The sequence below is a fragment of the Thermobia domestica genome, chromosome 1 (genome assembly GCF_964235325.1).
Source record: "Thermobia domestica chromosome 1, izTheDome1.hap1.1, whole genome shotgun sequence".
Lineage (NCBI taxonomy): Eukaryota > Metazoa > Arthropoda > Insecta > Zygentoma > Lepismatidae > Thermobia > Thermobia domestica.
In genome coordinates this window covers 255,679,822-255,695,382 of record NC_137454.1, presented here as the reverse complement: position 1 = coordinate 255,695,382, position 15,561 = coordinate 255,679,822, and positions in this window count along the sequence as shown.

The window sequence follows — 15,561 nt, the reverse complement described above, 5'->3', positions numbered from 1 at the left end:
ACAAGAAGTGAAAGCTTTTCCTTCGTAATTCTCAATTTTTGCTCTTAAGAATTTTCTACAAACTTCTGCTTCTTTACATTCCATAAAACTATATTTCTTAATCCTCTTGCACTCTTTCACGCTACTTAGAAATTTTCGTGAAAACTTTCTTCGTTTCAGGAAATTATATAGAATCTATTTTACACAAAACATGAGTCTACACAATCCCGTCTAAAACTTCTCTCTTTACTTTACTTAATTACAGGCGGCCCCGGTCGAAAAAGTATAACAACTTTTACAGACCAGTCATTATGAATATGGATTTTCTTAGTGTTTTCTCATTCACACCGAGCAAATGCCGGGATGGTACCTAAATTGCATGCATGTAAAGATCATAGGTTGCACTCTTCTTTCCCGCTTCCCTGGATAGTATACTTGGAGAGGAACGTCATGCCTCATACGTACCGGGTTTAAGGCTATAGATGTTGAAATTGTCCGAACTATTTTTAAATAAATAAAATAAATAACTTTATTTAGTTACAGTAGTGAACCTTTTCAAATTTAATTTTAATCGTTAGCGAAATTAAACTATCTCTAATTTTAGAGTTTTTCTCTAATATCTTCAAAACAAATATAATAATAATATTCAAAAAGCAGAATTGTAGTGAACTAGAATATACGATTTTGAATGTGATTCCTTTACCACAATTCACCTATCTGCTTTTGGTATGCCGCTATTTACAGAACCCGCAAAATATGCTAAATTATCTACAGTTGCAAATCGAAAGCAGTTGTGATAACGATATTACAGGCAAACTCGTATTGTCTAGTTCACTGCGTTTCTGCTTTTCGAATATTTTTAATTGTTTTGAAGTTATTACAGAGAAACTCTAAAATTAGCGGTAGTTTAATTTCGATGTAGTGAAGACCCTTAAGAAAACTATTTCTGTATTTCAGACAATCATAAAGGAAATTGTCAGATGGCTAGTTAATCTCAATAATTGTACGATTTAGTATCCATCTAAGGTACAACACGTTCTCAACAAAGGCATTCCATGATAAGCATAAGAAATAACACGATATACTTTCTACATGTCCATTGGAATGGAGAAAGGGGCTGATGAATTTAATAAAAATTCTCGATAATAAAATTAGGAATATTTTACTCGACATGTAAAATGAGGGCCGCTGTGGCTCAGTGGTAGAAGGTTGAAGTCTGGTGTATGGGGTCTTCGGTTCGATCCCGGCTCCCGCCAACTGAACTTTGTGGTGGACAAACACCATGTGCGTGGGTTTCCTCGGGGTTCTCCCGTTTCCTCCCAGTTTCTTCATTACATCATTTCATTCCTTTCTCATCATCGCCTTTTCCTTTAGTTTAGCCGGCATATCCGTGGGACGTAAAACTCAAATATTTCATTTCATTTTTTCGACATACAACAACTGCATAAAAACACAAATTTCTCCAACTAGTGTAACGATCTGAAAAACGTTACAAATCTGATTTTTTTGGTCTACATTGTCATTATTTGATTGTTTTATTTTATTGTAAATACTTGTTCGTTTCATTCTAAGATTTGCTGTTACTAATTTTAAAATGTTATTATCATTTTTCAATTCAAATTTCATTAAAATGAGTCGATAAATTATAGTTTTCTGGAATACTAAATGAATCACTGGGCGGAAAGTGCTTTAAATTCTGTATACATGCATTTTCACCTTTTTCTTATTATTGATCTACTGATGGATATACAAAAATAAATAGTGAAAGTTGATAAATGTAAAACCGAATTAATTTGACGTTTAAAGCAATTTTTGTGTTATTTAATAAAACTGCCATAAAATATTGAAAATTATATTTTTTTGTGCAGTAAATAAATATAAACGGTAAGACGTGTTTGTGGAATATCGTTGAGATGCACCATAATATGAGTTGCTAAGAGCCTAGCCCCACCTACTTTCGTATCCCAGATGATTCCCAATATTAAATTATGAAGTTAGATTTTGCATGCAATATTATTTTATTAAGTAATATGGAGTTTTCAGAATCTAGAAAGCTAATATTATAGCTTATGTTCTAACACGAGATGGACGTTACGGATGTTTTCTGATATGTATTCTTAGCCATTGTTTTATAAAGCTCCGCAGTCATGTGCAAATACGTCGCTGTCTTAAAGTAAGGAAGATATAGTACACATGAAGCTGCACCAGTTCCCGAAGGAGCAGGACGCTAATACTTTTAGGGATTATTCATTGAGTATGTACGAACTTACAAAGGGGGTAACAAAGCGACTTTTATTTACTTATCTACTGATACGAAAATAAAAAAGAACGTAACTGTACTTTATATCTGCATGTGTAGTGCCCTTGTACTTTATCTATGACTAAGTGTGTGTATGGAAAGGGGGGAATTTAACGCATATCGCATGTCTTGTGCACATGGATATTTCTTACTATTGCGCTACGTAGAAAATTTATGGTATTTCATGTAGAAGTGGTAATAGAACATAGAAGAAACGCATATGAGGGGGTTCTCATGTATACTATTACCAATTAAAATATTAGCAACGAATAAAGTATATACGTCGACGTCTTGATATTAATTGAAATAATATATGTACTGGCTGTAGGAAGTAAAGTGGTGCTAAGATAACTGGTGTATCCTATAATCCGGATCGTTTAAATGCAGATAGCTGTAATATAGTTCTTGTATCCTAGTAATTGAAATAAACATTAATTTTTGGAACTGACATTTGGAATCTATATGCCTATTGTTATGTTTGTTAAATGCTGTGAATCTGCTTGCACGCATGATATCCGGACCTGCTCGACTGGTGATAATTGGAATCGAAATCCGAAATACAAATTGTATAAAAGTTAAGGTTTTCTTATGGCAACGAATGGTTGTTACTATAGAAAGAAAATGGGTAGTACTAGTGAGTGTTTTAGAAAATACTTAACAGTCAGACTAGTAGTCATCTAACATTCAGAAACTAAAAACTGTAAATTTAGAGTATTTTATGTTTGGTCTAATTTTTTGCATTCGCATAAGCATTTATAAGTAAGCAGTAAAATGTAATTAGGCCTGTTCTTTACGTTAATGTTATGTTTATTTTAAAATTGTATGTATTCATACCGTACACTGTACATTATTATTATTTTCTCTACAATTAACTCAGATATAATAAAATTTATCTTAAAATGTATAGAATATTTTTAATTTTTGTAGTCACTTTTAGCGTAATAACTTTTCTTAAAATACAGTATATTACAGTAAACAACACACATCTACTGGATGTTACGAAAACGTATCACAGTATTTTGGGAACAGAAAATAAGAATAATAAGAAAAACAGTTAATATGGATCTGTGCTCAAAAGTGAATAGTTTCCGAGTTATAGGTGTCAAAAACGTGAAACAAGTGAACTTTAAAAGTTCATAGCTCCACTACTATGGGACCTATCAGTGTCGAATCAAGACATCACTGAGGAACTGGTAAATGAACTATCCAAATATCGATGTTTAAGAATGATCCAGTACTTGCACACCAATTTTTAGAGAGGTAGGTGGAGAATGATTAAGCACTCCCATACAGTCTCTCTAAAAATGATTATTCCAAAATATTGTAAACATTTTTTAACACCCTGTACAATGTACTGGCCTGTACTAAAATATTAGGAAATATGAACAACAGCGAGGTTTGGCATAAAATTGCATGCATGCATCCTCCCACGTTATCCCTTATAATGTATACACGACTCCAAAAATGCATTACCAGCTGCAATTCTCCATTTCCTGCAATAGTAGGCAAACCCAAAACAGGATCTTGACCTGGTTGAGAATTAGAAAGGCGTTGGACCAAACCTCAATTTTGTTACAAATATATCAGTATGGAAACTGCAAATACGAGAATAAAATAAATTGTTATGAATGACGGTTTTGTTATTGTGAGGAATATGAATGACAGAAAAAGTTACAAAATGATCTTACTTAAGCAGTTCAAACAAGATGAATAGTAAGAAATAGATATCAGAGGAAATCACTTTTTCCTTTTTTCAAAAAAAAAAAAAAAAAAACTTAAAAAGAGAAAAAGTTACATAAGGGTCATTCAATGTCAAATCACCTAGAGCACTGTACTTCAACGTCTCAGATTCTCTTAATTTTTTTTCATACATAAATACCAATGAAATTATGATAAATTATTTTTTTCCCGATTTTTTGGATGAGAAATGGACAGGGAAGAAATTTTTGAAAAATGTGAATTTTGCTTCAATTTCACTTTCCGGCACTCAGCACCATGGAACTGAAATTAACATAACTTCCTTATTTTTGAAGTTATTGGGCTCTTTCAGTAGATCTTAAGTAACCTTGCAAACTGTTAACACTGTCAAACATTAATAGGCATACACAGCAACTTTTAGGTTTTTTTTAGAAATTTTGCCGTTTCTGAAAAGTTATAACTACGAAACTTTTAAAAACTTTTTGTACATTCATCTTAACGCGTAGATGGTATGGTTAAAAAATAAAGAGGGTGTCTTTAGTATTCTTGTAATTATTATTTTTTTATATGCGGGAATATACAGTTTTAAGTTTTGTTACAAATATCAATGAGCGGTCCCAAAGGCCAAATGGGATAGAAATCTCCGAGAGAGAGGAATAAATAAAATTTCTTATGATAAATTCTAGGTTAAAGTTCGAAGCACTTTGTTTTTGACCGGTGCATTTTTCTTTCTTTTCGGGAACAGAAAAGTTTTGGTGCCAAAGGAATTACAGTATATATTATTGCAAATTTGCAACTGGACTTAGGCCCTAATTACACAGCAATTTGTGGTAATAAAGAAATTGTCATATGATGACATTATTGTAAAAATTAAGTTTCGTTTCTTCATCCATCGCAAGTCTTAGTCTCGCTTTGCTGATATATTTGCAATATCGAATGTTGACATGTGTCAATATCGGCATTGATATATCGACATATCGCACACGCGTAGATCCGAGAAATGATGCTTGAAATATACTGGAATCAATAATCAAAATTTAAATATGTTCTTCTATTTCCGTACCTAAGATTGAGGGGGCAGGTGATGAACCCGAACAAACATTTTAAGCCAAGAGACAAAAGAGATTAATATAAAAGTTGTTATACTTCTCCATTAATAGAAAACTATTACTATTTATTTTTTACTTCTGTTTCTAATTGTCATCAGAAATCAGTGACAGTACACATACTTTACATAGTATATACAGATGGTGATCAGAAAAATGGAAACACCTGAACGAAATTGCAACTTACCAGATTAATATGGTGTCGGGCCACCTTTCGCCTTCAGAACAGCCTTGATGCGACGTGGGATGGGGGCATAGAGGTCGTGAATGGCAGCAAGTGGAATTTTACACCATTCCTCGTGCAGGGCATTGGCCAGTTCTGTGAGAGAGGATGGAGGTGGAAATCGTCGCCGGAGTCGTGTTTCCAAGACGGACCATAGATGTTCAATTATGTTGAGATCTGGGGATTGGGTGGGCCAGGGGAGGTGTTGAACTTCATCCCGATGTTCCTCAAACCACGCTGCAACAACGCCAGCTGTGTGAATGGGTGCATTATCATCCTGGAAGATGGCGTCATTGTCCGGGAACAACATCCGGACCATAGGATGCAAGTGGTCTCCTAAAATTGCGACATAATCGTTGCAGTGATTCGTCCGCTAAGTGTGACCACAGGGCCCAATGAAAACCATGATATGGCGGCCCACAGCATCACCGAGCCGCCTCCATGTTTCACAGTTGGGCGGAGACACTGCAGATCATAAGCTTCTTTGGGCGTTCTCCACACATAAACAGGGCCCGTGGTTGGAAATAGGGTGAAGGACGACTAATCCGACAATATCACACGTTTCCAGTCCTCAACGGTAGAAGTTGCATGGCCGCGGCACCATTTGCGGCGTGCGAAAGCGAGATGGCCCCTGATGAGCGGTTTGGCCCGTGCAACGCGATCCCGTAAGTTCATGTCATGTAATTCGCGGCGGACTGTGATTGTCGAAACAGGGTGGGGGAGGTGCTGATTGAGTTCCTCCGTCACTTGCTCCGCAGTGGCACGAAGGTTCTGCGAGACAATGCGCTTTAATACCCGGCGTGACCTGTCACTCATGATTTTCTTCCGCCCACTCTTCCACTTCCCCGATGTGGTTTTCCCGTGTGTTGTGTAGGCCGTCATCACCTTCGACACTGTTCCACGCGACACACCTAACACAGTGGCCACTGCCGTCACACTCACTCCACATAACCGCGCACAAACAATTTGCCCTCTTTGAAAATCTGAGAGGTCTCCCATTTTACGCTACCTCCGTCTGCTGCAGCCACTGGACACTGATGTTCCACTGCGCCTGACGTAGTATGGAGACCGATCTAACACACCACCACCAGCAGTCCGGCGCTGCGGGCGCCACGACACCACTGCCAACCCATACATCTGACGTGTTGCCAATTACAGGTGTTTCCATTTTTCTGATCACCATCTGTACAACATGGGCTAGGGGTGCTAAAAGGTCTGCCCCCTAAGGAATTTCTTAAACTGTATTTTCAGTTACTTCACTTAATTTGGAAAGTGATACAACTTGTTTACCTTCCACAATCTTGCACGTTAAATTGCTAGGCGTGCCAGTGTTGCCAGATATCAACTTTTTAATTTTTGAACGGACTAAAATATTTTGTCTTTATATCATTATAACTGATGATTATTTTTACTGTCTTGGAGTTATGGAACTTTTATATTTATTCATAACACTCGTTGTTGAATTTGACGTCCCTGCCAAGAAGAAGCAAAATTTATGGGAATTTTACAGGCATTTCGTAGATGGTTACAAAATTCTTGTCTGAAAATATATTTTCTAAATGAAATATGAAACGGATTTCTTAATAGTAATTTATTATTTAAAAATAAGTTAATTTGTAACTCCTGCTGTACAATTTGACCTTTTAGACAAAATAAAGGTAATTTTACGGGAATTTCGGGGTATTTCGGGGAGTAAGTTTCAAACTGTAGTCTTGTAATTCATTCTTGAAATGAAGTTCGTTGGCCTTCTTATGATATATATTTTATTTTTAGAATATTTGGTCTCCAATTTGACTTTCTAGTCGAAGAAGAGGGAAATTCCAGGTAGTTTTAGGGAATTTTTTCAAGAAACTTCTAAGCTCATGTTTTAAATTTGTTTTTAAAGTGGAGAAAATATTGTTAGCAATTGACAACATATCTATAACTACTAACTAATGATTCATTATTTTTTACTCAATTATGTTTTGCTTAATAATAATAATAATAATAATAATAATAATAATAATAATAATAATAATAATAATAATAATAATAATAATAATGCTTTTATCATCAGACATGATACTAATGCCTACCATCAACTTTTATCATTACAGGGTATAGTGTAGTATGCTAAAATGACAGACGAACATCCTGGACCACTAAAATATACCCAAAAACCTAGGCGAAAGGTGTTGCCTAAAGACAATGTGAGTACACTGGCATGTATTACACACTCAACGAGAATTGGAGCAAGTAGTGAAATGAGGCCACTGACTCCAGCGACTCGAATTAAAATAGAAGAAGTGCGTAAACTTCGCGAGAAACAATCGAGCGCATCTTTACGTCTGGATGAGATTTGCAAGTTAATTCCGGAAACGTTAGACGAGAAGCTTCACGGGTTCCATCGAGAATGTTATCAACTATTCACAAATGTGAAATACTTAAAGCGTTCCCTACATAGACAAGAAGAGCCATCAACATCAAAGAAGCAGAGAATTTCTAGAGAAAAAGAAGTCGAATACTTTACTATTTCCTTCTAATGTGTGCATAATTTGTGGAAAAGGTAACAAGTGGGTACAACAGAAACAAAAGAAAACCCGTGTTTTAGAACCATTAACTAAGTATGCTACCCTATCAGTCCAGGAATCAATTCGAAATGCTGCGTTACTTTAAAATGACCAAAATATTCTTCGTGAAATTTGTGACGTTGGTATCATAGCAAGAGAGGCACATTACCACAACACCTGCAGGCGAGATTATACACGATCAGAAGACAGAAATCCATCCCATTCTGAGTCAGCAGCATCTGCGATGCTACTAGCTCATGAGCAAACATTCAAATATATTTTTGATTATGTAGAGGCGAATATAATTGGTGGTTGTGTGGTAGAGAGAATGACAATGTTGAAGGAGAAATATTTATCGTATATGCAAACACATTCCCCAATATTTTATAATCCAAATTATAAAACAGACAAATTAAAAGACAGATTAATCTATCATTTTGGAAAAAGAATATGTGTTTGGCAACCAAAGTACTGAAGTGAACTTGTTTATTCTCAGGAAGTTCCCAAAGGACAGGCTATGGAATCTGCCTTCGAAATTGCACCGTCTGATGATAGAAGCTTACAAGAAGCAGCACTTATATTGCGCAGACATTTAATCGACGTGTTTAGCAGTTCCTACGTATTGCCATGGCCACCTTCTGTAAAGTTTCTTGCATCTGAATCCGTGAAAGTTCCAAGCATCATAATCACATTTCTTCAACATGTGATAGTCAGTAATGCAGATGATGAAATATCTGATAGAAAGAAAATTCTGATAAACTCGATTGCTGAAGATATATGTTATGCATTAAGCAATGGACAACGGAAGATGCCAAAACATTTGCTACTAGGAATGTGAGTTCGACACATTACAGGAAGTGCAGAAATGATTTGCTTGCTAAATCGTTTAGGACATTGTGTTTCTTATTCCACTCTTCTCGAACTAGAAACTGCTATATGTGAAAAAATAATCGACAGAAACTCACTTGTGCCTCCTGAAATAAGATCAGATTCAAATCTAATTACTCATTTTGCTTGGGATAATTTTGATATTAATGAGGAAACACCAACAGGAAGTGGAACAACTCACTCGACACATGGAATCCTTATTCAGGAGAAGATAAACTCTTTCAGTTCTTCAGAAGGTAGTGAATGCGAAACAACAAAAGAACGAACAAAAAAACGATCTATCTTGCCCAAACAACCCGATTTAGAACCATGTTTTCTGAAATCTAAAGGTGAGATTTGTTTGCAGATGGGGTCAACAATTAACATAACATCAGAATCCGTGAACATACCTGAAATATCAGATTTTCTCTGGATACTTCCACGGATGAAGTTTTCTAATAAGCAGTGTGTTTCAAGTTGGTCTGGTTGGATCAGCAAAACGAGGGACAGTGTCCTGAACACACAAGTCTTACCATCAACGATATCTTATTTGCCACCCGTACCACACCCGATCACTGACAATAAAACTGTTCAACATATACTTAAAATATCACAACAAGTGTCCTCTGAGTTGGGTAAAGATTATACATTTGTTACTCTTGATTTAGCTGCTGCCAGGATTGCATATTCTATTGTGTGGCAACATCAGTCAACCTTCAAAAATATTATTATCCAACTTGGTTCCTTTCATATAATATGTTCCTATTTAAGATGCATTGGAAAGTTCTTAAATGGAAGTGGGTTTTCTGAAGTAATAATTGAGTCGGGAATATGCGCAAGTGGTTATATTGAAAAAAGTTATCAATGGAAAATATAGCAGATCAGTTAGAATTCATATGAGACTTTCTATGAGGCGTTAGAGAGACTCCTGTTGAGGAAATTTGTTGAGGAAGAAGCCAATGACGAACAGCTTTCTTCTGTTATGAACGAGTTAATGCACTTCATAGACTCTGAAATTATTGGAGCATTAGATGAACTTTATAACGAGAACAAAGTATAAGTTCTCTTTGAGAGATATAAGAATTTCAAAGATAAAGTGCAAAATGGAGCACTGTGGAAGACTCCTCAATTTTGGGTTCAACACATGGATAGAGTAGCATGTTTATTGAAGTTATTGAGATCAGTCAATCAATGTGATTCCGATCTTTATCTTGCCCGCTTAACTGCAATGTGTCCTGTATTTTTTGCTGCTGACCATCAAAATTATGCAAGATATTTACCTGTTTATATATCAATACTACAAAATTTGGATTCAACTCATCCTGGAGCAAAAGAATTAATTAGAAACGGAACATTCTGCATGTCGAGATCAACAATTAAAGGATGCAGAATACCTGCGGATATGGCAATAGAGCAAACAATAAATCGTCATGCGAAAACAAGAGAAGGAGTTATTGGATTTAGCAGAAACTTTCCAGCATATTTTTGATAGTGTTCAACACGACATGAAAAAGCAAACTATACCAGTGCTTTGATGGAAATTTGTGGCATGGACGACTCTTTCGATGGTCACAAAGACTGCCGCGTATCTTCCATCACACGTAGCGAACAAGACGTATGTAATATTCTACGTTCAGTAGAAAATTTCATCAACTCTTTTGACATTGATGAGAAGAATACCTTATTCTCAATTTCGTCCCTGCTATATCCGAAATTGAAAATGATTTGCTCAATGCAGATACAAAAGGAAAGACTGTCTTTGAAAAATTTGCGGAGAAAAGATTACAAACAAAAGAAGAAGACTTACATGCTCCGATCAAAAAGTTAAAGTTAAAAACATTTTCTGAACTTACGAAAGTAAAGAAAGTAACCTCAAGTGAAAAGAAACTTGTACAGTTATCAGCTCAAAGAAATGTATTTTGTCAACTCGTTCTGCTTTGTGAAAATAATAATGTAAATTTGCAAACAGTACTATTTTATCCATTAAGTCATGTGCCATTTAGTTTGGGAACTCCAGATGGCTTTCCAGTCAAAACGGACAAATCAAAACTTCTTCATCAACTAGAAAATGGAGCAGTTTGCACGGAAATTGAGTCAGTGTGAGATTCAGTTCATATAATTGACGAGAATTCTGTAATACATTCTTTGACACAGCTACCAAATACATTTGGAGAAATAGCTCAAAAGATATTTAGTCTCCTTCCCAAAGCTAGAAGAGTAGACTTTGTTACTGATAACTACTTGAAACTGTCTATAAAGTCATACAAACGAGCAAGAAGAGGAAAAAGTGCTTCATACATTGTGAAAGGATTTGCTACGAAAGTTCCTCAGGATTGGAAATCGTTTCTTTCCAATGATAGCAATAAGTTGAATTTTTTGAAGTTGTTATTTTCCGAGTGGAAACAGGATAAATACGCTCCACAATTGAAAGGTCGTAAATTGCTTTTTGTTCTTGAGGAATCGTGCATGAGCTTAAGCAGTTTAGATGGAGTGAGAACATCCGTTACTTCTGTTGAAGAACTACATTCTACTCAAGAAGAAGCTGATTCAAGGTTGATTCTTCATTGTCATCATTCGGTAAGAGAATCAGAATCTAATATTGTTGTAAGATCTCCCGACACTGACATGTTCCTCTTATTGCTTCATCATGGTTTTAACTTACCGAAAAAGAGAATTTATTTTTATACAGGCACGGGAAACAAACGTCGGTTGATAAATATAAACATTGTGATGGAAAAGAATGGAGAAGATATCTGTAAAGCTCTTTTGGGATTTCATGCATTCACAGGAAGTGATAATACAAGTGGGTTTGTTAGAAAGGGAAAAGTGAAACCAAAGATATTATGGAGAAGAAACCAGAATTCATCAAGTTATTTCAAGAACTGGGAAATAATGAGAATTTATCGGAAGAGCAATATGATTTGGCCGAAGAACTTACTTGTGCTTTGTATGGAAGACGTTTTTGTAATGATATCAACAAATTGAGATACAATATGTTCATGGAAAGATACAGTTCTCGAGAAGACGGACTCTTAATTCCAACAGAAGGCATTAATCTTAGCCTGATACCTCCTTGCAAGTCAACTCTTAACTTGCATGTTCTTTGTGCTAACTATCAATCTTTAATTTGGAAGAAGGCTAATATTAGAAATCCCGATATACCGAGTCCTATTGTGCATGGCTGGAAGTTGGGAGATAATCAGTTAGAAATAATGTGGACAAATGATGATATTGTGTCCCAGGAAGTTATTGATATTCTTCCTGAAAATTTTGAGGAAAATCCTGACGATTCTGACAGCGATACTTATAACGATGATAATGTTTTGCAGAAGAGCATGGGAAATATCATATTGGACACGGACTTTGACTAAAGCATTTTATTTTAAAGTTGAATTCATATTATGTGTTCTGTATTCCTTTCATGTGCCTGCTAATATGCACAGTTTGTAAACCAACATTGTAAAGTTTATTTTTGAATATAAGAATTTTAAGTGCCAAAATGAGCCTTTCATGTGTATAAGGACTTTATATGTCAGTATGCACGTAGAAAATGTCAGTTAATTGGCTACAAATGTATATTAATTTGAATTCATATGCATACGCAAATAAAACTTACATTCGTAGCAAATTTAAGCTGTCGCTAAAAGGTTTATTAAACTAATATTTCATGTATATTGCGTTATTTTAATCTTACTATGTGAATTGTAACATGTTGAAAATGTTTACATTAGTATTACTCGCTATGGTGAAACATTTTAAAATGAAACTTACATTGATAGCAGATATAAGCTGTTGCTAAGAAGATTCATAAACTAACACTTGATGTGTATTACATCATTTTAATCGTAATGTGTAAATTTTAATGTGTTGAAAATATTACATTTGTATTATTCAGTGTGGAAAATATATTCTAAAATGTCCGGCATTTTTTGGCAGATAGTATGTATATGAGGATATATGATGTTCTTTAATGTCTCATGAAACTTGTTTTTAAGCATTTTATTGAACTTTCACTGTAAAGAAGAGAAAATATAAAATATAGCCTTTACTTATGTTGGAGAACTTGGTATACTTAATAATTCTATTGTTGAAAATAAAAAATGTATCTCTATTCAAGTTTGTCTCTTGCATTAACGTGCAACTTATTTTTGGGCAAACAACTAACAATGCATTTCTTAGACGATCCTGCATCAGGATACATAAGTGAAAAAAATTCCCTAGAGGGGGGGGGGATGGGGTCCCAAGCTGGCCCTTGGTCTAATAGGAACATACTGGATAATTTTTCAGAACTAATCCAATCGGAAGATGGAATTCCTGTGATATTAAAGTGGAATGTTCTATAAAATAATTATAATTCATTGTTATTTTTGTCAGTAACTTTGACACAGACTCAGAATTACAAAACTAATAGAACTAGAAATGATAGATTAAATACCTTTTTCTCTCAGACTAAAAGATTTCTGCATTTTCGTAAGATTGTCATTTAAAAAAAATATAAGTCCCGTATCCATATCTAATTCTGACTACCGGGTTCTCGAGGTAGTCGGTATTGAAAAGAGTAAAGTATGTCGACTCTCAAATCTCGACAGTTTGTTAAAAGATATCTCACATTTAATGTTGTTATTTCATCACTACAAAAACACTTTTGATTGACTCCATTCATGGTGAATTACTTAACTTACACACTCCGCAGAAAAAAAAGCAACGGATAACACCTTGCAGCTAGGCTATAAAATATAAAACTTGTTATCCCATAATCGTGTCTAGAAGAGAAACCCCCTCTCTCTCTTCTCCTTTCCTGTCTCCCATATTAAAATCAGCAACAACATGAACACAATTCTAATTGCAAAATACACATGTATTTATATCAATAAAGTGAAAGAATAAAATGAGACGAAACGAAATTACAGGATTGTACTAATACTCCACCGGTTACTCTATTCGAAACACGTTTAACAAAAGTGTAGTGTTTCTTTCTGAGAGTAATAACATGAAAAGTGGATACTACAGACCAATTAAGTGTTTCGAATTGTCCTAGTAGTCGCCATACTTATTATTTGCTCTTTTCCAACCAACATTTTTCAATCATCTCTAAAATGATACAGGTGTTTGCTTCCACATTCTTAGGGGTTGCTTGTTTAGAATGGGAAGTCACTCTTCGATTCTTCACGATCAATTTGTGAAAAAACTTCTTTTATCAAGATTTGAACCTTTGTTCTGAACCTATACTGTTCATAAGTGCAGGATGTTATCCCTACACTGCCCTGCCACCTGAAACGTTACTGAGCTCAGTTCTGCTCTTTTGAACGAACCGTCTTCTCTCTGTAATTTTATTTTTACCAAAATGCACTCCAAAATTAATTTATTCAACGACCTGGAGACAAATTAGTGCCCACTAATAAAAGAAACAACATACTATCCAGGAAAGTTTACAGAAGTAATAACATACTATGCAGTAATTCAACGTGCAAGTTCAAAGGTACGCTTATAATAATAATAATAATAATAATAATAATAATAATAATAATAATAATAATAATAATAATAATAATAATAATAATAATAATAATAATAAGTATTCAGCTTTACTGTATAATTGTCACTTCAATGAATAATAATATCAATATACGGAGTCAATCTAACGGTACAATCCTAGATTTCCAGACTGAAAATCTCGGTTCGAACCCCATCAGGTAGTATCCTTTTTCCTATACAACATTGGCTAACAACGTTGGTTGGAGAAGTTACCAGGCATCATTGGCGAGAATGCGAATAAACACTGTGTGCGGTCTTCATCATACAGAGTAATAATAAGTAATATTCGTATTTATATTCGTCTCTCTTTCTCACACTCTATCTTTATTGACATTTCCTTATCACGTCTTGTATCTTTCTCTTCTCTCTCGCACACACAAACACTCACATACACACATTTTTTTTTGTAAATGAAATAAGAAAAGTTTTTTTCCCTGTGGGTTTCCGAGTCTCAACTGCATCCCCGTGTCACTGCGATAACCCGTTTGAGCTCTAGCGCGTTCATTCTATCATTGCGAATTACAACGTTATATCGGCAACAGATGAAATCGAGAGTGGATGTTCGGAACAGACAAATGTTCAGAAATGAGTAGAAAATGGCCCCCTTTTTGATCATTTCAAGAGATATTTTATTTATATTAATTTGATACGAAATTCGTTTCCATCCTCTAATTCAGTTTGTGTTGTCCACGTATGAAATGCGAAATATGCAATATTTGCTAAGTCTATATGGAACCAACATCCAATTTTCCTTTTAAACTTTTCTAACTTTTCATTATGGTATAATTTGGACTTTTAATGTAGACTCTTTCTGATAGAAATTTACCAGTAAAATAGCACGTATTCAATTTTTTCCTATCCTTTCTTTTTCTTTTTTGTTCAGTTTACATTAGTAGTCTGGAATGGAAGGTATGACCTTTGCTACCTACGAAGTTTATTATAATGTACTAGCATATATATCAATCGCTTCTCTGGGTTGAAATGAAAATTTAAATGCACAACTACGTATCTCATGTGTCTAGTACCCGTGAAATATGCTGTATTCGTTTTTAATGCCATCGATTTAAACAGCATCGGAAAGATCATTGATCATCTTGGCAACCGCGGAAACCATGGATTCGACACTAATATTGGTCATTTTCGACCATTTATATATATATATATATATATATATATATATATATATATATATATATATATATATATATATATATACCCTTCCCCCGAGTTGCGGGGTTGAATTTGAATTTAAACGGGATCGAAAGTATCACTGTTCTTCTAAGCGACCCAGAAAACTATAAATTC